The sequence below is a fragment of the Myotis lucifugus genome, unplaced genomic scaffold (genome assembly GCF_000147115.1).
Source record: "Myotis lucifugus unplaced genomic scaffold, Myoluc2.0 scaffold_106, whole genome shotgun sequence".
Lineage (NCBI taxonomy): Eukaryota > Metazoa > Chordata > Mammalia > Chiroptera > Vespertilionidae > Myotis > Myotis lucifugus.
The window spans coordinates 3,688,613-3,710,651 of NW_005871154.1; positions in this window are offsets into that span (position 1 = coordinate 3,688,613).

Below are 22,039 nucleotides of genomic sequence, written 5' to 3' on the forward strand. Positions count from 1 at the left end.
TTTGTAGTTGGCCTCTCTGGTAGGAGTTGGCCTGGAGGACCAGCTGTGACTACAGTGGGAGAGTCTCTGTGCATGAGGTGAGGCCCAGCTGTGAAGCAAGGCAGGCTGGTGCTAGTGCCAGTTCTTGGGCCTTTTATTGATAGGTTTGGGCTCACTGTCACCAGCTGCAGCTTGTTTGAGAGATTTTAGTGAAGTCTAAAGCCTGAACCAGGACAGGCCATTCATATGGGAAAGTTGCTGTGAACAGCTTGGGCAGGGCTTAAAATTGGATGGGGTAGGCTATCAGGGAATCCCCAGTGGGGAGCAAACAGTGTGCTCTAGGCTGATAGAGACTCAGATATGGCTGCCAGTCAGCCCTGCAACAGGGGAGGTCCCAGCACAGGAACAATGACCCCTGTGAGCACCCCTGTCTGGGAGAAGACCACCCCTGAGTTCCTGCCCAGATTCCAGACAATCCAGTTCCTCCCCAGAGTCACCTGGTGCTAGAGCTCAGAGGTATGAGTCTGAGTAAGTTCATGTGCCAGCCCTTTAAAAGGAACAGCTGGGTCTCCAGCAGCCTCCATGTCTCTTAGCCACAATCCCTGCTGGTTTTTACAGACCGTAGTTTTGGGGACTTCTCTTCCCAGCTCTGGAACCCTGGGCTGGGGGTCCTGTGTGGGGCTGGGACCCCTTGCTCCTCACGGGAGGCTCTTGTAGAGGTGATCTCCCTTCCGATTAAAAAAATGACACATATGGGTGTTGGACCAACTTGTTCAGTGCCTCCGCCCCAACCAGTCTCAGTGTGCTTTCTCCTTTACTTCTCTAGTTGTAGGACTTCTATTCAGTAAGTTTTTAGGTAGTTCTGAAGGATGGTGGTTCTGTATTTTAGTTGTAATTTTGATGTGGTTGTGGGAGGTGGCAAGTACAGTTTACCTACGCCGCCATCTTGGTTCAAGTAATAACATTTTGATTAAAGTATGGTTATAAATTTCCAGTGTTACTTTTGAGGCAAAGGCATAGTAAACTTAAGATTTGATAGCAGATCAATACAGTCAGTTAGGGAGACTCCCTTCCCCAAAAGGGTTGCTAGATTTAGATGATCTTCAGACTTTAGGGATAACCATTTCTGACTTCTGCCATTTACTTTTTACTTCACCTAACCAATGTGTAGTCAAAATTGTAGCCTTTTTACTCAGCCAAGTCAAATTGCCTTAATTAAGTTTAAAAAAAGGGGGCAAATTTCTCATATGAATAGTTAAATTTAGAAGCTAATTTAGTACACATAAAATATTAAGTGGAACAGCTACCTACTGATAATTATACTACAATTTGACTTTTTATAAAATCAATGAACATTCTGTTGTGTCTTTCCTCTTTCTAAATAATGTAAAATTGCCATGATACATTTGACTAAAACAGTGATTTTCATCTTGTGTGCCACAAGGATTTTTAAAACATGCAATACCTGACTATTTAATCAGGGGCACTGACCTCCTTTCCCTTAGATTGTAAAATAAAACAGTGACTACAGTCAATACAACAATAGCTGTCCGGTGTGAATCAGTCAAAATTATAACTACTTTTTTTTGCCAGATTGGCAAAAAGTGTAATATATTTTTTGGTGTGCTGCAGACTTTTAGTAATTAGTTTATGTGTGCCGTTAGACGAAAAAGGTTAAAAAAAATCACTGGACTAAAAGGTTTTGTTAAAATGGCAGAATGTATTCTTTTAATATAAAAGTTTATTTTAAAAATAATGTTTCATTTAAAATAAATTTATATTTTGCCCTAGCCGGTTTGGCTCACTGGATAGAGCGTCGGGCTGGGGACTGAAGGCTCCCAGGTTCGATTCTGGTCAAGGGCATGTACCTTGGTTGCAGGCACATCCCCAGAGGGGTTGTGCAGGAGGCAGCTGATCGATGCTTCTCTCGCATCAATGTTTCTAACTCTCTATCCCTCTCCCTTCCTCTCTGTAAAACATCAATAAAAAATATTTTTTAAAAAATAAAATAAATTTACATTTTAAGTTAATAAACAATATATATTTAGGACAATGAAAATACTCCGTATCATACCATATGACGAATACATGTCATTACACATTTGTCCAAACCCATAGTAGATTCAACACCAAGCACAAATAGTAATGTAGACTATGGCCTTTGGGTAATTATGATGTGTTAATGTAGGTTCTTAATTGTACCAAATGTACCACTCTGGGGGAATCTTGATATTGGGGGCGGGTTATGCATATGTCGGGCAAGGGTGTGTATATGGGAAATTCCTGTACCTATCTTTCCCTCACTTTTGTTATGAACTTTTAACTGCTCTTAAAAGAATAAATTATGAATTAAACAAAAACACCCCCCTCCCAACTGGAGTAATAGCTTTTCTAAATGGCTCCATTAGGATAGAGTGGAATAGCATGGGCATTATCCATCTGGATGTACACTGTGGTTGTATTACACATGCTATCTGATTAGGTTACATTATTTAAGCCTTATGAAACTGTACAATGTGAAAAATAGTTTTCTATCTCACAGAGTTGGAGTGAGGATGAAATACTCAATAATATATAAAGTACTCAATAATATTTACTAAATAAAAGGAAGCTATTATTATCTTATTATTTACGAAATTAATTTTCATGAGGATCTCAAAGCTGTATATCTTTATCTTATAAGAATTAACTTTTTAAAGACTATGAGCAACATTTTGTAGTTTTAAAATAAAATTCAACTAATTTTCCTTAGAAACATATACCAAAACAAGCTCATGCAAAGTTTACAGTTAGCACTATTATTTCTTGTGTTAATTTATAGAGCTTATTTTGGATTGGACCTGTCAGCATAATTGGAGTGGCTTGTGCTTTTTGTGGAGATATGTTAACTCTTTCAGGCTTGAAATGCCCTAAGAAGTTAAAAGATCCTTAAATGTTCTCAAAAGTTTTGTCGTTTTGTTTTGTTAATCCTCACCTGAGGATATTTTTTCCATTGGTCTGCCCTTCATGCAAAAGCTGTTGGAAAGTGATGCAGCAGCCACCTTTTATAGGCTGCTGGCTTTGTCTTTATGTAAGTACTGGAGGCCCAGTGCATGACATTCATGCATGGGAGGGGGGGTGTCCCTCAGCCTGGCCTGAGCCCTCTCAATCTGGGACCCCTTGGCAGATATCCCCCAAGGGGTCCTTAGCACTGCCGCGGAGACGGGAGAGGCTCCCGCCACCGCCACTGTGCTCACCAGCGGTGAGCCTGGCTTCTGGCTGAGTGGCACTCCCCCTGTGGGAGCGCACTGACCACCAGGGGGCAGCTCCTGCGTTGAGCGTCTTTCCCCTGGTGGTCAGTGTGCGTCATAGTGACCAGTCGTTCTGCCGTTCGGTTGATTTGCATATTAGGGCTTTATTATATAGGATGTGTCTAATACAGTTACTAGAAAGATACCCAATTTCTCAGTAAGAGCTGGACTTGTTAGACTCATTGAGGAGCTCCATGTTGCCAAGTCTAATGCATATTTTTTTGGGTCCTCACCTGACTTGTGTTCTCAGAAACATTCTCAAGGTTGACAGTTTCCTGTTCCTTCACTTTCTTCTCTTGATTCCCAATATTACAGATTTTCTAGGATTTTCTCAACTCTCACAGACCTCTTCTTAGTCTCTTGGGCAGATTCCTGTTCTTCTACTCTGTTTCCAAATATGATGGTCCTTCAGTCTTGGTGGTCTCTTCTCTCGACACTTCTCAGCTGATCGCATATGTTTTCATTAGTTAAGATTCTGTCCATAGACTGATGACTCCTCATGTTTTATTTGTGCTCAACGCTCTTCTCTGAATTTACTTATTCAACAAAACTTTTTTGAGCACCTCTTATATACATAATGATCAGGTGCTATTTTAGGCACAGTGAATAATATACACACAAAATTTCTCACAGAACTTGCATTTTAGTGGGTAAATAAAATAAACAACTAAAATATATAAAGTATCATATGATGGTAAATACTACAGAGAATACTACAGAGAATAAAGCAGGAAGGGGAGAGAGAGTGCCAGGATGAGAAGAATTGCAATTTAAAATAGGATAGTTGGGGAAAATCTCACTAAAAAGGTAACCTTTGAGCAAAGACCCAAAGAGAGGAGGCAGCGAGCAAGTGAATGTCTAGATAGGAGAAGAGTATTCCAGCCAAAGAAAACAGCAATTGTAAAAGCCTTGAGGTGGTGGGTTATTTTGCGTTATCTCTTTAGCTAATGGATTTGATGTGAACATTGGCTCAGGTCTGGGAACTGAGTAAGAAATTATAGCTTTTTATTGGGGAAACACCTTTAGCCTCCTGCTCCTCCATTCTTGCTTCTTGCGATTTTTGGATGTTAAGCAGCACCCTCATTGGCTGTCACTCTCTTTTGTCCTATGGGTACCATGCTCTGTTAACCACCTTCAAAGCTCCCCGTGTGTCAAGCCCTCGCTAATTTTCTGACAATGCCACTTATTACAGTTATTGTGGCCTGGGCTTCTGGTAGTGAAATCTTCTACTTAGCCAATTCTGTGATCATCTCTCCTTTCATCATCTGAGGCCAGCAGACATCTTAGGCCACTACGGAATCTCGTAGTGATACAGGTGCCCCTGTTACTATACCTTCCCGTTGGCCTTGGTGAATAATGTGTTCTCTGGACCTCTTTTTAGAACATAATCCTGGATCTTCTGGCCTTTTGGAATATAGCCATTCCAGCATGTCTGCTTCCCCTAACTTCTTGTTCCTGCCTCTGCCATCTTCCCGGGGAGCACAGGCATCTCTACCTTACTGAAGGTTACTACTCTTTTTCTCAGCTTCTAAGTGCCAGTCTTACAGAAAGTTTGTCCCATCCTTGGCGGTAGGTCCTGGTTGAGATATAAAATTCCATGCCTGAGGGTCTCCAAGTAAATGAATTCTTGCTTATCTGCTCTGATATTCCAGCCCCCTTATTAAGCACCCTCAAACTAGAGTCCTGTGTGTGCTTCCTTGGTTCCCGTTAGCGTATGCCAGCTAGTTCTCATAATTCTTTAGATGTACAGTCGCTTTCCTCCTTACCAGGCTCAGCAAGTCATCAGCTGGGTTATGCTAGGAATTAACCCTAGTTACTGGCCTGACAGTGAGGAAAGTAGGTGAGGGCAGCTTTTGAGGGGAAGCTTCATACATATTCTACTGGCAATTCAGTCCTCTGGCTGCATCTAACTCCAAAGGACGCTTGGCATTGGAATCTAACTTGGTAATGGAATCCAACTGTGTTCAGAGAATACGTTTAGTGAGCATGTAGCCAATTTGTGCCAAAATATAATATGCTTAAAAAGCCATATTATCCTGGAAAAAAATTGATCTTTTTTAGGTCTTGACATACTGGCTTTTAGGTATAGAGAAGTTGCACTGGGATTAATTTTCTTCTTGTGTAGCTATAGCTGCAGGTGTTTGGGCAAACGTACTTCCTACCAGTGCCTGTTCACTCTTTCAGTCTTTCCCCCCCCCTAGTTTATATTTTTAGATTGTTTAAATGGTTTCATATTTTTAATTATGTTTCATTACATCATTTTGTGTTTCTAAAAGAATTTTTTTATATTGGCAAGTTTTAAATTGAGGTAAAACAAATTGAGGTAGAAGGTGAATGAAACAGAACCAATGAGCATAAGGTGGATATTATGTAATGGGAGGCCAGTCCTTGAAAGGTTGTTTCCCACGCAAACCACACTTTACTGGTGGTAGATATTTAAAAACTGGAGATTTGATACAATGATTTAAAAGATGGAGTAGGTTGGTAAAGGAAGCATAACGGACCAGAAGGAGGATGTAGATGAATTATATCTTATAAATACACCCTTGAAAAAAATCAGGACATACTACATTGTCCTTCTAATGATTCACACACAAAAGAACAGTTCGGCAAAGGATGAAACAAAGGGAAGTCATTAGTTATGAACATATCCTTTCAGAATGCAGTAAGGCATAATTGAGCAGGTAACTAGCCACATCTTTTATCACCAATCATCATTTTAGAAAAAATAATTCCTCATTTACAGAATTTTGCTTACTATTCTAATCATTTGACATTTAAATATGGTTTGTATCATCAATGAGATTTTATATGAAGGAGAGCAATATTTTAATTTTCATTTCACACATGAAGACACAGAGGTATTGGCTGGGTAACACATTTTGAGTCTCACATAAGTCTGGATTGGAATTCTAATTGATTGCTTCTGACTTTCAGGCTTAATATCATAGAGACATTTTAATCATAGACTATTCAAGTTGAAAATGATTTTAATTGGGAAAATTAGGCTCAGAGAGACTATATAACCTATTAGACAGCTAGTTCACCCATTTAACATGTGGGTACATCCTACATTCTATATAACAAGTACTATGTTTAGTTATTGTGCTAAGTTCTGAATGAACAACAATGAATCCTGCCCTCAAGGTATTCATAGTCTGATGGCGGAGATTGACATCTTAAGGGATATTCAGAGAAATTGCTGTAGTTGATCAAGACGTGTGGGGTAGTGGGGTGGTGGAGGGGGAGGGGGACAATGGGGAAAAAAAAAGGACATCTGTAATACTTTCAACAATAAAGATAAATTTAAAAAAAACTCAATGGTGGATCTTAAGCAGGGGACTTTTCTAATCCAGTTTGTACTCTTTTTTTTTTTTAATATATTTTATTGATTTTTTACAGAGAGGAAGGGAGAGGGTTAGAGAGCCAGAAACATCGATCAGCTGCCTCCTGCACATCTCCCACCGGGGATGTGCCCGCAACCAAGGTACATGCCCTTGACCGGAATCGAACCCGGGACCTTTCAGTCCGCAGGCTGATGCTCTATCCACTGAGCCAAACCGGTTTCGGCTCCCAGTTTGTATTATATAAAGATTTATGGACAGTATCATGGAGATTTCCTCCTCCCCCCTCCCCTGCTGCCGCCAATTTTGCTTTTCTCTATTAAGATCATTTAAGGCCTCCCTCCCCCCATAGTAAATCTTTCCTGGTACCACTAGTTTATATTATTTGCTTTTACTGTATGCTGTTATATCACTGTACTTTGCCTAACAGCTTAACCTGTCCAAAAAACCCCCTCTTGATTTCTCTTTTGCTATATATTTTTTTATTTCTAACTTCCTCATCCCAATTAATGGCACCACTATGCACCCTGTTTCTCATGATAAACTCTGATGAATCACCTTTGATTCCTCTTTCTCTTACCCCACATCTAATCTGTCATCTAGTTTCACTGACTATACCTCTAAATATACATATTTACATTTCTTGCATATTCCATTGCTGCTACTGTTGTGCAAAGCCATCATTATCTCTTGCTTGGATTTCATAGTTGCCTTAGTGGCCTACCTAATTCTACTTTTGCTCCTGGAATCCATTTTTCACACAGCAGCCAGAGATCTTTAAAAATATAAATTCAATCATGTCATTTTCTTGCTCAAAACTTTCCAATGGACTTCGATTGCACTGAGGATAAAATCCAAATTAAATACTCTGCAAAGCTCTACATGATATTTTAAGTATGTTTTTTTAAAAATATATTTCTTCATTGATTTCAGAGAGGAAGGAAGAGGAAGAGAGAGAGAGAGAGAAACATCAATGATGAGAGAGAATCATTGATCGGCTTCCTCCTGCACGCCCCCTATTGGGGATTGAGCCCGCAACCTGGGCATGTGCCCTTGGCCAGAATCGAACCTGGGATGCTCTATCCACTGAGCCAAACTGGCTAGGGGCTTAAGTATGTTTTTTAAAAATTGATTTTAGAGAGGAAGGGAGAGGGAGAGATGGAAATATCAATCCTCTGCTTTGTGCATGCTCCCTACTGGGGGTCAAGCTCACAACCTGGGCATGTGCCCTGACGGGGAATTGAACCAGCAGCCTCTACATACATGGGAAGATGCTCAACCCACTGAGCCACACCGACCAGGGTTGCATGATATACTCTTTACTGAGTCTTTTGACTTTATCTCTTAATACCTTCTTAAAACCTTCTTCCTTAGCCAGTATGCCTCTACTGGTCCCTGTCTGAGGGATTTTATATTGATTCTTCCTCCTGCATAGGATACTCTGCCTCTGGATTTATTTTTATTTTTATTTTATTTTTGTGGCTGATTCCTTCTCATTATTCTGGTGTTAGCTCAAATCAGAAAAGCCTTCTCCAACCACGTAGGCCAAGCATGTCAAACTCACAGCCCATGGGCCGCATGTGGCCCACAACGAATATTTTTGCGGCCCAGCCAATATAACAGTGTGTAAGAAATGTTTTAATACAAATTTCATAACTTAATTTTTACAATATCCTGTTATACATAATTATTAATAACGAACTACAACATTCGCTAATGACTGATTACTATAATCCTGTTGCATTCATTTCCCTTACTCGCCTTACGCACAGGCGCACCATTTCTCTCCACTAATACTAGCAGCGAATATTTTAGTAGCTGGTTGCCATGTCATTAGTCTTGTACTGACTTATTTGGTGTGCACAACAGGAAATATTTCGCTTTCAGAGAACAAGAAAAATAGGTTGATTTGCGTTACGCTTATTAATTTGTGCAGTTATTCAGTGTCTGGCAAGTTAATATTCAAGAAAAAATATTAATTTTTATTTAAAATGTTCTATTATTTTATTGTAATGATTACTCATTTATTTCAGCCCTTTGTATTCAGCATGTTTCTATCGAAATAAACCTATGTTTCTATGAAAATTGAAACTTTGTCTTTTTGTGGCCCACATTAAACATAAACCTTGTTTATTTAGCCTGTGTTAGCCTTTGAGTTTGACATGCTTGACCTAGGCTATCTAGGTTTCTTCATATCTACCACTTATTCTTTGTTATTTTATTATTATTATTTTTTTTTAAATATATTTTATTGATTTTTTACAGAGAGGAAGGGAGAGAGATAGAGAGTTAGAAACATCGATGAGAGAGAAACATCGACCAGCTGCCTCCTGCACATCTCCTACTGGGGATGTGCCCGCATCTTTGTTATTTTATTATTTATTATGTTTTTAATAGTACCTACAACTACTTGAAATTATCCTGGGTTTTTGTTTGTTTGTTAGTCCTCACCTGAGGATATTTTTCCATTAATTTTTAGGGACAGTGAAAGGGAGCGGGGAGAGAGAGAGAAAGAGAGAGAGAGAGAGAGAGAGAGAGAGATCAATGTGAGTGAGACATATTGATTGGTTGCCTCCTACACATGCCCTGACCGGGTGGTGAATTGAGTGGGCTGGGGATGATTGAGCCTACAACTGAGGTTTGTGCCCTTGAACCAGAATCGAACTCATGACCTGTCAGTCTATGGGATGATGCTCTATCTATTGAGCTAAACAGGCTAGGGCCTGTTTTTTAATGTAAATATTTCCCCCCATAGCATGATTCACTGCTATATTCTTAGGAACCAGAACAAGGCTCTCACACATAATTAGGTGCTCAATAGTATTTTTTTAGATGAGTGAATCAAAGCATTTGCCATACTCTATGCTATCAATTTAATTATCTTTCTCTGAAGACTCTAGAAGAGTGGGAACTATGGATGTTTTGCTCACCACTGTATATTAAGAGCTTAGCACATAATAGGAACTTAATAAATATTTGTTGATTGAATGAATAAATGATCTATTCATTGAGACTGGAGTCAAAAAGGACAGTTTGGACACCACTTCAGTGATAACGGGGGCCTCAACAAAACCAGTGGTAGAAGGGATGAAAAGGAGATAAGAGATTTAAGAAATATACAAAGGGATAGACTAGAGAATACTCGGTGTCTATTATAAAGGATTAGTTATGAAAAGAGAAGGGGGTCAAAGTTTAGGAGAAAATGTGGATGATGGTGCCATGACAATGAAGGAAAAGCAGATTTGGAGTAGAATGGAATAAGGGGAAGAAGTGAGGTAAGGGAAGAAAGTGGTGAGTTTAGGTTTAGGCTTGAGTTTATGATGACTATGGGCTATCCAGCAGAAATTTTAATAAGGTATATACTTTGGTGCTCAGGAAAGATGTCTACACTGGTTTTATATATGTACTAATTTGTGCATGGGTGGGGTCCAGCCAGCCTGGGCCAGTCGGCTGGTGGGGGGTGGAGGGAGGGGCCGCAGGCAGTTGGCCAGCCAGCCCGCCCCTTGGTCGAACTCCTGGTCAAACTCCTGGTCCAGGGGACAATTTGCATATTAGTCTTTTATTATATAGGATAGGATGATATATAGGTGGTATTTAGACATTAAAAAATTGTGATAGAATAGATCATCTTATTATGAGACCACATGTGTCTCTTCCTTTACTGGCGCATTTTTTAAAAAAATAATTGATTTATTATTTTTTTAATTTAAATTCTTTATTGTTTAAAGTATTACATAAGGCTCCTTTTCCCCCCAGTGACCTCTCCCTGGCCACCCCCACCTTCCAGTATGTGCCCTCATCACCCCTCCGCCCCCATCTATGTCCATTGGTTTTGCTCATATGCATGCATACAAGTCCTTTGGTTGATCTCTTACCCCCTTACCCACCACCTTCCCTCATAGGTTGGACAGTCTGTTTGATGCTTCTATGACTCTGGTTCTATTTTGGTTCCTCAGATTATGTTGTTCATTATATTCCACAAATGAGTGAGATCATGTGATATTTATCTTTCTCTGACTGGCTTATTTCACTTAGCATAATGCTCTCCAGTTCCATCCATGCTGTTGCAAATGGTAAGAATTCTTTCTTTTTTATTTTATTTTATTTTTTTTTAAATTTAATTTTTTTATGAAATCCTTCTTTTTTACAGTAACATAGTATTCCATTGTGTAGATGTACCACAGTTTTTTAATCCACTCATCTACTGATGGGCACTTAGGCTGTTTCCAAATCTTAGCTATTGTAAATTGTGCTGCTATGAACATAGGGTTGCATATATCCTTTCTAATTGGTGTTTCTGTTTTCTTGGGATATATTCCTAGAAATGGGATCACTGGGTCAAATGGAAGTTTCATTTTTAGTTTTTTGAGGAAACTCCATACTGGTTTTCCACAGTGGCTGCACCAGTCATTCTCACCAGCAGTGCAAGAGGATTCCTTTTTCTACACATCCTCGCTAGCACTTGTCGTTTGTTGATTTGTTGATGATAGCCATTCTGACAGGTGTGAGATGATACCTCGTTGTCTTGATTTGCATCTCTCGGATGATTCCTACTGGCCCATTTTGAGGGAGAATCAAACTTCCCACCTTACTGACAGCAGGCTTGGCCATATGACTTTTCTTGGCCTGTGAACTGGGAAGCAATGTGCAACTTCCAAGAAAAAGTTTTAGGAACCATCTTGTGGTGCACCATCTTTCTTTGTCATGAGATCAGCATATTTCAGATAGAGGCTGCTCCTTCCTAGAGCAGGTAGAACCCAGTTGCAGTGTTGACCTATAAAAGAATATGCCATTGAGATTTTGTGATTATATGTTGTTACAGCATAACATAGCAAAAGCTGACCGATACACACAGAGAATAGTGAGTGTGTAGAGTTGAGAAGAGGGTTAAGGTCATAATTCCTCATAAATTTAAGTTCCCAAAGGAGACTAAGCTGACACCTGTGGGAGAAGAACCAAGGGGAAGAGACTGGATCACAAACGCCAAGTGAGACATGGCAAAAATTAACAGGATCAAATGACACAGAAAGTTTTAATAAGTAGGAACTGAAAGTTTTCGATGGATTTAAAAATTTTATATCCTTTGGTGACTTTCTGAGGGCGGTTCCATTTGAGTGGTTAAGGAGCTACTTCGTGATAGAGACAAGGGTAGAATGCATTAATCAAAGTTTGTTGCAAATGCCCCTTTCTCCATGATGCCTATTCTGATCCTCCTCCAAGCAGATCTGAACTCTTTTCTTTTTCAACCTCATTGCACTCATTAGATTCTGGGCTCAATGTTTCTTTCTGTCTTCTAAACTATTAGGAAGACTTTCATTTTATCATCCAGATTTTAAAATGGAAGATAGGAAAAAATCCCACTAAAGAAGTCAGATTAAGAAAAATTGAAGTAGCTACAAAAGACCACTGCAGATTTAAAGGAGAAATAGTGAATTTTGAAATGCAAATGCATATTGTTCGAGACACACATAAAATTCAGGGATGCTTAGACTCTGCTTTAAATGACAGGTGGCCCTTTCTGAGGTGTCCAAGGAGAGTAAACATGATTTTCTTTGATTTGTGGCTTGTTTAGTAGATGGTTCCGTCTCCTCACCTCATCCTTCTACTTGTCCCTCATTTCATATCTAATTTCCTCTCATTTACTGCACTTTTTGTAACCCTTTCACTCATTCTCTCTCCATCTTTAAACCAAATCTGAATTTTAACCATGCTCCAACCCCCACCCCCTTTTCCTCACTCCATCCTTAACATCATCTCAAAGGGTTGAAACTTACAGATGATGTGCCTGTTGTAGCATATCGTACACGGTAATCATTAAAGCTGTAAACTTAAATCATTTGCTTTAAGGAGGTGTCAAAATGCCCCAGTACCAAAATGTCCCTGAATCAAAACTTCTGAGTGGAATGGACAAGTGAGGGTGCCATTGTGCCTCTCAGAGGGGTCTACTGGAGATCTTACTAGTTTTGAGTTTACAGAACCAAATTATCCACTTCATGGAGTCACCTAAACTCATAGGCTTTACTAGTATAATGCCATTGACTGTAGACTCCCCCAGGAATCCCCGTTCTATTGCTGTGTTTTCATACCCACTCACAGAGTCCAAGTTCTTCTAATACATTGTTGGACACGATGAGAATATATTTTGTTTACGCAATTTAATTCACTCTTGAAAAAAAGAATTTATCATCATTAGAACTGTACTCTAATTTAGGGACTCATGGTTTCAGAACTCAATTTTCAAAAACAGTTTATAACCAAAAATTGAACATAAAGACATTTCTGGGCTAATAAAATATAATTTGCTATAAAGCTTCTGCACTTGAAACTTTATGTAGCAAATGAAACAGCTGCACAGAGGCATATTCCCAGGAAAACGACAGCTGACAGCCTGACTCATGGGGGAAATAAAACAAAAAACCTGGCTTACAATAGTAAAATAATTGGTGACTTTAGGAAAGGAAGGAAACTAACATTTATCTCACGTTTGCTAGGTGCCAATCATCTTAAGTATGTTATCTCATTTAATCCTTATCACAGTCTTATAAAGTTTTTCCTTTTATTTTAGTTTTCCTGTCACCATTTATCACCCTACACCTTCTTCCACCTTCACCAGCTTTATTCTTTTTTTTGTATAGATAAGGAAACTGATGTAAGGTTGCACAGCGAATACATAGAAGGGAGAAAAAGCAGACATTTAAAAATAATAATGGCTAATAATTATTTTGTGGCAGGCATAATCCTAAATCTATTATGTGCATCAACACTTTTGTTTAAAAATTTAAAATATATTTTTATTGATTTCAGAGAGGAAGGGAGAGGGAGAGAGAGATAGAAACATCAATGATGACAGAGAATTATTGATTGGCTGCCTCCTGCATGCTCCCTACTGGGGACTGAGCCTGAAACCTGGGCATGTGCCCTGACTGGGAATCAAACCGTGATCTCCTGGTTTATAGGTCGATGCTCAACCACTGAGCCACACTAGCTGGGCTGCATCAACACTTTTAATTTTCATAACAGATTGATGAAGTCAATAGGAGTATCACAATTTTACAGATGAGGGTATTAAAACACATAGAGGATAAGCTAAGTAACTTATTCAAGTAAGAGACAGAAGTGGAGTTTAAGTCCACACAATGTGATTTCAGAGCCTATGCATTTTACCCACTAAAATAAGTACCTTTGCTAAGCACTTATGATCTTATTTAAAAAAGAGGGCACTAACCTATTCTCTTTCCTTCTAATGTCCGGCCCTCATGTCTTGTCTCCAGGCAGTTTCTTCCCTTCGTCAAGCATTTACTCATAAAATGTGGCTTCCCTATTATGCAGTTCGTCTACTGAAACATTACACTCTGTTACTACTTGTTGACTTTTTGTTTCACACGTTTCCTTTAATCCCAGCAACACCTCTGAAAAGTTATTATCATCTTCCTGTTAAAAGCAGAGGAAACAAAGGCTTAAAATAATAAAGTAAGTTGCCTAGGTGCACATGGTAAACACGCAGCGGATTCAAAACTCAAAACTAGATTTGGATCACACACAGTTTTTGGTGGGAATGTAAAATGGCACAGCTAATCCGGGAAAGGCTTTCACACCTTCTTATAAAATAAACATGCAATTACCATATGTTCAACAGAACCCTATACATGAATGTTCACAGCAATCTTATTTGTAAGAGCCAAAATCTGGAATCAGCCCAAATGTCCTTCAGTGGGAGGTAAATGTGTAAGCAATCTTTGGCCCATTCATACAGTAGACACCATTTAGCAATAAAAAGCGATGAACCATTGATAGAACAATAACTTGGAGGAATCCCCAGGGAATTATGCTGAGAAAAAAGTCAATCTCAAAAGATTACGTACTGTATGATTCTATTACATAACATTTGGAATGATAAATTTTTAGAAATGGAGGACAAATTAGGGGTTGCTAGTAGTTAGGGATGTAGGTGGGGATGGGGTGAGGTGAGTGGTGTTATAAAAGGGCAAGAGGGACCCTGCGGTAATTAATTTGTTCAGTATCTCGACTCTGATGTTGGATATAGGAAAGAAAACTGCATCTTAGCCGGTTTGGCTCAGTGGATAGAGCGTCGGCCTGCGGACTGAAGGGTCCCAGGTTCAATTCCAGTCAAGGGCACAAGCCCTGGTTGCAGGCTCAATCCCCAATAGGAGAGGTGCAGGAGGCAGCCAATCAATGATTCTCTCTCATCATTGATGTTTCCATATCTCTCCCCCCTCCTGTCCTCTCTGAAATCAATAAAAATATATTTTTTTTTTAAAAAAAGAAAACTGTAAGGTAACAAACTAAGATAAGCAATTATGAATTAATGGCTTTCCAATATCTAAGCCAATAGAGTTGGGTTTTTATATATGTTTGACTTCTAGGAATTAAAATAAATTATTAAGCCCAATTCTTTTTTTTTCTTTATTGATTAAGGTATTACATATGTGTCCTCATCCTCCAATGCCCCCAAACCCCCACTCATGCCCTCAACCCACTGGTGTCTGTGTCCATTGGTTATGCTTATATGCATGCATACAAGTCCTTTGGTTGATCTCTCCCGCTTATCCCCCCACCCCCTTCCTTCCCTCTGAGGCTTGATGGTCTGATCGATGCTTCTCTGTCTCTGGATCTGTTTTTGTTCATCAGTTTATATTGTTCATTATATTCCACAAATGAGTGAGATCATGTAATGTTTATTTTTCTCTGACTGGCTTATTCTGCTTAGCACAATGCTCTCCAGTTCCATCCATGATGTTGCAAATGGTAAGAATTCGTTCTTTTTTTACAGCAGCGTAGTATTCCATCGTGTAGATGTACCACAGTTTTTTAATCCACTCATCTGCTGATGGGCACTTAGGCTGTTTCCAAATCTTAGTTATGGTGAATTGTGCTGCTATGAACATAGGGATGCATATATCCTTTCTGATTGGTGTTTTTGTTTTCTTGGGATATATTCCTAGAAGTGGGATTACTGGGTCAAATGGAAGTTCCATTTTTAGTTTTTTGAGGAAACTCTGTACTGTTATCCACAGTGGCTGCACCAGTCTGCATTCCCACCAGCAGTGCACGCGGGTTCCTTTTTCTCCGCATCCTCGCCAGCACTTGTCATTTGTTGATTTGTTGATGATAGCCATTCTGACAGGTGTGAAATGGTACCTCATTGTTGTTTTGATTTGCATCTCTTGGATAATTAGTGACTTTGAGCATGTTTTCAGATGTCTGTTGGCCTTCCTTATGTCCTCTTTCGAAAAGTATCTATTTAAGTCTGTTGACCATTTTTTGATTGAGTTGTTTATCTTCCTTTTGTTAAGTTGTATGAGTTCCCTGTAAATGTTGGAGATTAATCCCTTATTGGTGATACCATTGGCAAATATGCTCTCCCATGCAGTGGACTTTCTTGTTGTTTTATTGATGGTTTCTTTTGCTCTACAGGAGCTTTTTATTTTGCTATAGTCCCATTTGTTTATTTTCTCCTTAGTTTCCATTGGCCTAGGTGTTGTATCAGTGAAGATATTGCTTTGGCATATGCCTGATATTTTGCTGCCTGTGGATTCCTCTAATATTTTTATGGTTTCCCATCTTACATTTAAGTTCTTTATCCATTTTGAGTTTATTTTTGTGTATGGTATAAGTAGGTGGTCTAGTTTCATTTTTTTTTTTGCAAATGTCCATACTACCCAAAGCCATCTATAGATTCAATGAACTCCCCATTTAAATACCAATGGTATATTTCACAGACCTAGAACGAACGCTCCAAAAATTCATCTGGAATAAAAAAACAACAACCCTGAATAGCTGCAGCAATCCTGAGAAAGAAGAACAAAGTAGGAGGGATCTTAATACCAGATATCAAGCTGTATTACAAAGCCACTGTTCTCAAAACTGCCTGGTACTGGCACAAGAACAGACATATAGACCAATGGAATAGAATAGAGAACCCAGAAATCGACCCAAACCACTATGCTCAATTAATATTTGACAAAGGAGGCAAGAACATACAATGGAGTCAAGACAGTTTCTTCAATAAATGGTGTTGGGAAAATTGGACAGATAAGCCCAAATTATTCTAAACAACAAAACAGGTTTTTTTGTTTTTGTTTTACACGGGTGTTATTTCTTGAATGAATAGCTTTTCTATTATAAAAATGCAAGAATCATTTTCAGAATGTTTTCTGCTTGAATGCTGTGCATTTCAGTTCAGTCCCCTTAGAAACTGGCTGCAGTTACATATGTGATAAATGGCCAGAAAACAGCATTTAGCAACAAATATTGTACTTTGACACTTTTGTCCCATTTGTAACCAAAGTCAGTGACATGAGGTTAAATATGAACTACCAAGCAAGTATTTTGGGAGCTCTATGGAATATCCAGAATTACTATATTTTGCTTTTAATAATGTAGCTCATTCTCATGAACATCTCCCAATGTTCTTTATTTTTAAAACTGGATTTTTAATAGATTCAGAATATTGTGTTCAACAGATATAGAATACTTTTATAACTAAAAAGCAACTATAGGATAATTAGATTTTTCCAATTTTATCTTATTAGAAAAATAACACCATAATCAACATTTTCAATTATATAGGGTTATTTTTCCTCTTGAATGTTTTCTTTGTATAATTTCTAGAAAGTAGGATTACGAAGTCAAAGGGCATATGTATTTTTATGTCTCCTGCGTGTATTGCTAACTTATATTCTAAAATGTTCCTTTCAAGTTAAAGTGTTAACAGTATGTATAAATGTACTAATTTTACCATAACCTCACTAAAATTGGGTATTAATAATTAAATATTGACTATTTACTATATGTGTTTTCTTTATATTAAATTTTCTATTTAATTTCTTGTTCATTTAACTGCTAGAACCTCTAGGCCTTTTTGAAAAAGTATGTTTTTATTGATTTCAGAGAGAGGAAGGGAGAGGGAGAGAGGCATAGAAACATCAACGATGAGAGAGAATCATTGATCGGCTGCCTCCTGCTCACCTCCATTGGGTTCGAGCCTGCAACCCGAGCATGTGCCCTAACCTAGAATTGAACTGTGACTGCCTGGTTCGTAGGTCAATGCTCAATTGATGGGGGTGTAGGTTATTTTTGATATATACACACACACACACACACACACACACACACACACACACACACACACACTAGTATATGCACTTTCTTTTGTATACATTCATTCATTGATGGACCTTGGGTTGTTTCCATATATTCACTGTTATAAATATTGCTGCAATGAACATAGGGTTATGTATATCTTCGATTTATTATTTTTGTTTTCTTTGGATAATACCCCAAAGTGGAATTGCTGGGTCATATTGTAATTCTATTTTTAATTTTTTAAGGAACTTCCATACTGTTTTCCATGGTGGCTGTACCAATTTACATTCCCACCAGCAGTGCATAAGGTTTCCCTTTCTCCACATCCTCACTAACACTTGTTCTTTTTGTCTTTTTGATGACAGCCATTCTGACAGGTGTGAGCTGATATCTCATTGTGGTTTTGATTTATAGTTTGTTGTTCCACTTATTTATGTATTCATTGGTTCTTGTATGTACTGTGATGGAATTGAACCCACAACCTTGGAGTATGGGAATGATGCTCAAACTGACTGAGCTACCCAACCAGGACCCATTTACAATATTTATTAAAATAAAATCCATGTATAAGTAGACCTGTGTCTAGTTCAAACCAGTGTTGTTCAAGGGCGAACTGTGTAAGATTCAGTTTGGCTGAAATATAGTGAGCAAGAAAAAGGAATTGGGGAAATATGGTTGGAAGACTAGATTGAGATCAGATTGCCTGGGATGTGAATGTCAGATTAAAGTGTTGACATTCATTCATTCCATAGGGAGGGTAGTTACTGACAGTTTGGAGGGGAGCATCACCCACTATGCATTATGTCTTATTCAGGAAACTGGAAGCTATTTTAGGAAAGAGACAATGGTATTTAATTTTAGTCTTTTTCTCATTTATTATTTTATTTTTAACTTTTTAGAAAATTTATTCCACCTAAATTCTTAAGTGTGTATTTCTTAAAAACAAGGCTATTTTCTTATGTATTCACTGTATCAAAATTTAAAATTTGATGTTGATATAGTACTACTATCTAATATACATCTTACTCAAATTTTGTTAATCATCCCACTAGTGTTCTTTATGTCAAAAGAAAAATATCTTGTGTTAAATCCAACTCATAATCACATATATCATATATCAAATTTTGTTGCCTAATCTCTCTGTCTTCTTTAATCTGTAGTGGTCCTTTGTTTTCATGACCTTGACATTTTTTTTGAAGAGTGCAGGCCATTTATTTGGTAGAATTCTTTCAATTTTGGTTTGTCTGATCTTTCCTCATTATTAAATTTAGGTTGTACCTTTTTGTCAGAAATACAACAAAAATAACGTATCCTTCTCAGAGCATCATATCAGGAGGCACATGGTCTCCATTTGTGCTGTCACTGGTGATGTTAAGTTTGATCACGTGGTTAAAATGGTGTCTTGCAATTAATAAGCATTTTTGAGGAGATACTTTGAGACTATGCAGGTACCTTGTTTCTGATCAAACTTCCACCTATCCCTTTTAGCATCCATTAGTAATTCTTGCCTGAAACAATTACCAGTATAGTGGTTGAAATGGTGATTTTCAAATTCTGTATTTCCTTCTACTTTTGTTAATTACATTGATTTTATTCCATGGTATGTAATCAGTATAATGGATTTAAAATAAAATGAATGAATGAATGAATGAATGAGCAAACACATAATTAAATACAAAAAAATATAATCTGTTAACACACCTCTTTTAGGCAGGGTTAGGAATCCCTCCCCTGTGCTTTCATTAACACCTTGTATTAATTTTTAACATAGCACTTACTACACCATAGTGTGAGTGTTTGATTGTGAGCTTTGCAAGGGCTGAGAGTATCATTTCTTAAACATCTATGTTTTCAGCATTAATCACAATGTATTTTTATGACAAATATTTCATTGATTAAATACACAGAAGCAGAACCATTGATGTACCACACAGTCCCAGGGGACACCATTCATATCACACACATTTTACATTTGTATATTCATCACAGTTCTGCTGATGGCGGTAAAGTGTGTAGTTATAAGAAAATAATTATACTATGGCAGTTTCCCAACAGATGAAAGTAAACTTTTGTGAGGAAGGGGCATCGTTTTCTAGTTTGCTTAGAAATACCTTATGTGTTCCTGGAGTCCTGACTTATGTTTAATCTGTATTTATTAATATTTCATTTCCTGAGGATTGCATCTGATTTCTGCTGCTGAAGGCAGGTCTTTCACTTTGAAGAAAGTTAAATGCCATGTATCTTTAAAAATATATATTTTTATTGATTTCAAAGAGGAAGGGAGAATGAGAGAGATAGAAACATCAATGATGACAGAGAATCATTGATTGGCTGCCTCCTGCATGCCCCGCACTTGGGATTGAGCCTGCAACCCAGGCATGTGCCCTGACTGGGAATTGAATCATGACCTCCTGGTTCATAGGTTGACCCTCAACCACTGAGCCATGCCATCTTGGCTGCCATGAATCTTTAATATAAAAAATGAGGTGCTGATTCTCATGTTGGGAGAAAAATGCCTTTTCCACCTTGTTCCTTTTCATACATGTCTTTTTTCTTTATTTTCATTGACTTGTCAACTTCTTATTCCTGTATAATGTGTCAGTCAACATTACAGTAGTAATTTGTTTGAGCATATACATCTTAATGCTTCTGGGATTGTAAAATGGTATCACCGTGCCATAGTATAGCCAAACCCACATCCATCCATCTAAACATCTCTACCCAGGATCAAATTGTACCTTTTGTCTCCAAGATGGAATTCTGTTGTATTCTATCAGTTTTCTTCTTCCAATTTAATATGCATTTAATTGAACAGCTTTATACATTCAATAATAACAATGAGCAACTTTTTTTTTACATTTATTGGTTACTTACTATGTAGTAGGCACTGTTTTAAGAGTTTTTAGAAAACGTATGCCTTTTATTTCCCTTTTGTAGATGAGAAAACCTTGGCATGGAGTTTAAGAGAATTTGCTTAAAGTCAGATAGCTGTGGCAGAACCTAGCAGTTCAACCCTGCAGCCTGTATTTTTCTCCAAAAATATATACTGCCTCCCACTAAAATTATCCTTGACAACCTTGATCAGAACTGTGGAAAGCACTTTCAGGATCCTTTAGCATTTAAACAGGACTACACTACAATTCTTAAAACATTTTCCTTCCAAGATCCATCTAACTCCTTACTCCTAGGAGGTTGCTGTTCTCTATCCATTTATTTTCTCTCTCTTTAGTGTAATACAGCCTATATAATAAAAGGCTAATATGCAAATCGACCCAATGACAGAACGACCGGTCGCTATGACGTGCACTGACCACCAGGGGGCAGATGCTCAACGCAGGAGCTGCCCCTGGTGGTCAGTGCGCTCCCACAGGGGGAGTGCCACTCAGCCAGAAGCCGAGCTCATGACTGGCGAGCTCAGCAGAGGTGATGGGAACCTCTCCCGCCTCAGGGGCAGCACTAAGGATGTCCAACTGCCAGCTTGGGGAGCAGGCCGGGCTGAAGGATGCCTCCCTGCCCCCAGTGCATGAATGTCGTTCACCGGGCCTCTAGTAGTCTAATAAAAATAACAAACATACGCCTAACCAAGCTTTTCTGATATTAATTATTAATTAGCTCACAACTACCTTGATCTAGATGTGTTCATATTCCCCATTTTAGAGAGGACAAACTGCTCAAGGTCACACAGCTACTAGTATAGTGGTCCTGGATGCATCTGAGCACAATTAGTTTGGGTGAGGATTCCACGTGCTTCCAATTTGTATGATGTGTGAACCAGATTCCATGTAAACCAGGTCTGAAGAACTGGAGTCTTGTCTTTTATCTGGCTGTGTGACTGTGTGCTGATTACTTAATATCTTAGTTTTCTCATCTGTAAGATAAAGAGTTTGATGTAGGTAATATCTATATCCAAGATGATGAGTCTATGGGTAGGAAGAGTCATGAAAACCAGACATCTGCAGCCCAAGCTACTTGACCAATAACTCTGAGCAGGCCATTCAATTTCCCGATTATTCAGAGTTTCTGTAAAATGGAAGTAACAATCCCCACTCTTTAATAAATTGTTATAAGAACTTGATAAAAAAATGCTGTTAAAGATTTCTATAAATATCTGGCATTATATTCTGTATCAGATATGATATATGTAATAACATATTTGTTACAGAATCTTAAAGATGAGAGTTGCACAGACAGGAAGTAACAAACAGAAGTCATTTTTATCCTTCAGAAAGAATCACTGTTAACATTTTTGTGGTGTGTACTGTGAGTCTTTTCCCCCCTGTGGCCATGTAGCCCTTCCTGTCAGTGCCCCGCCCATGCCCC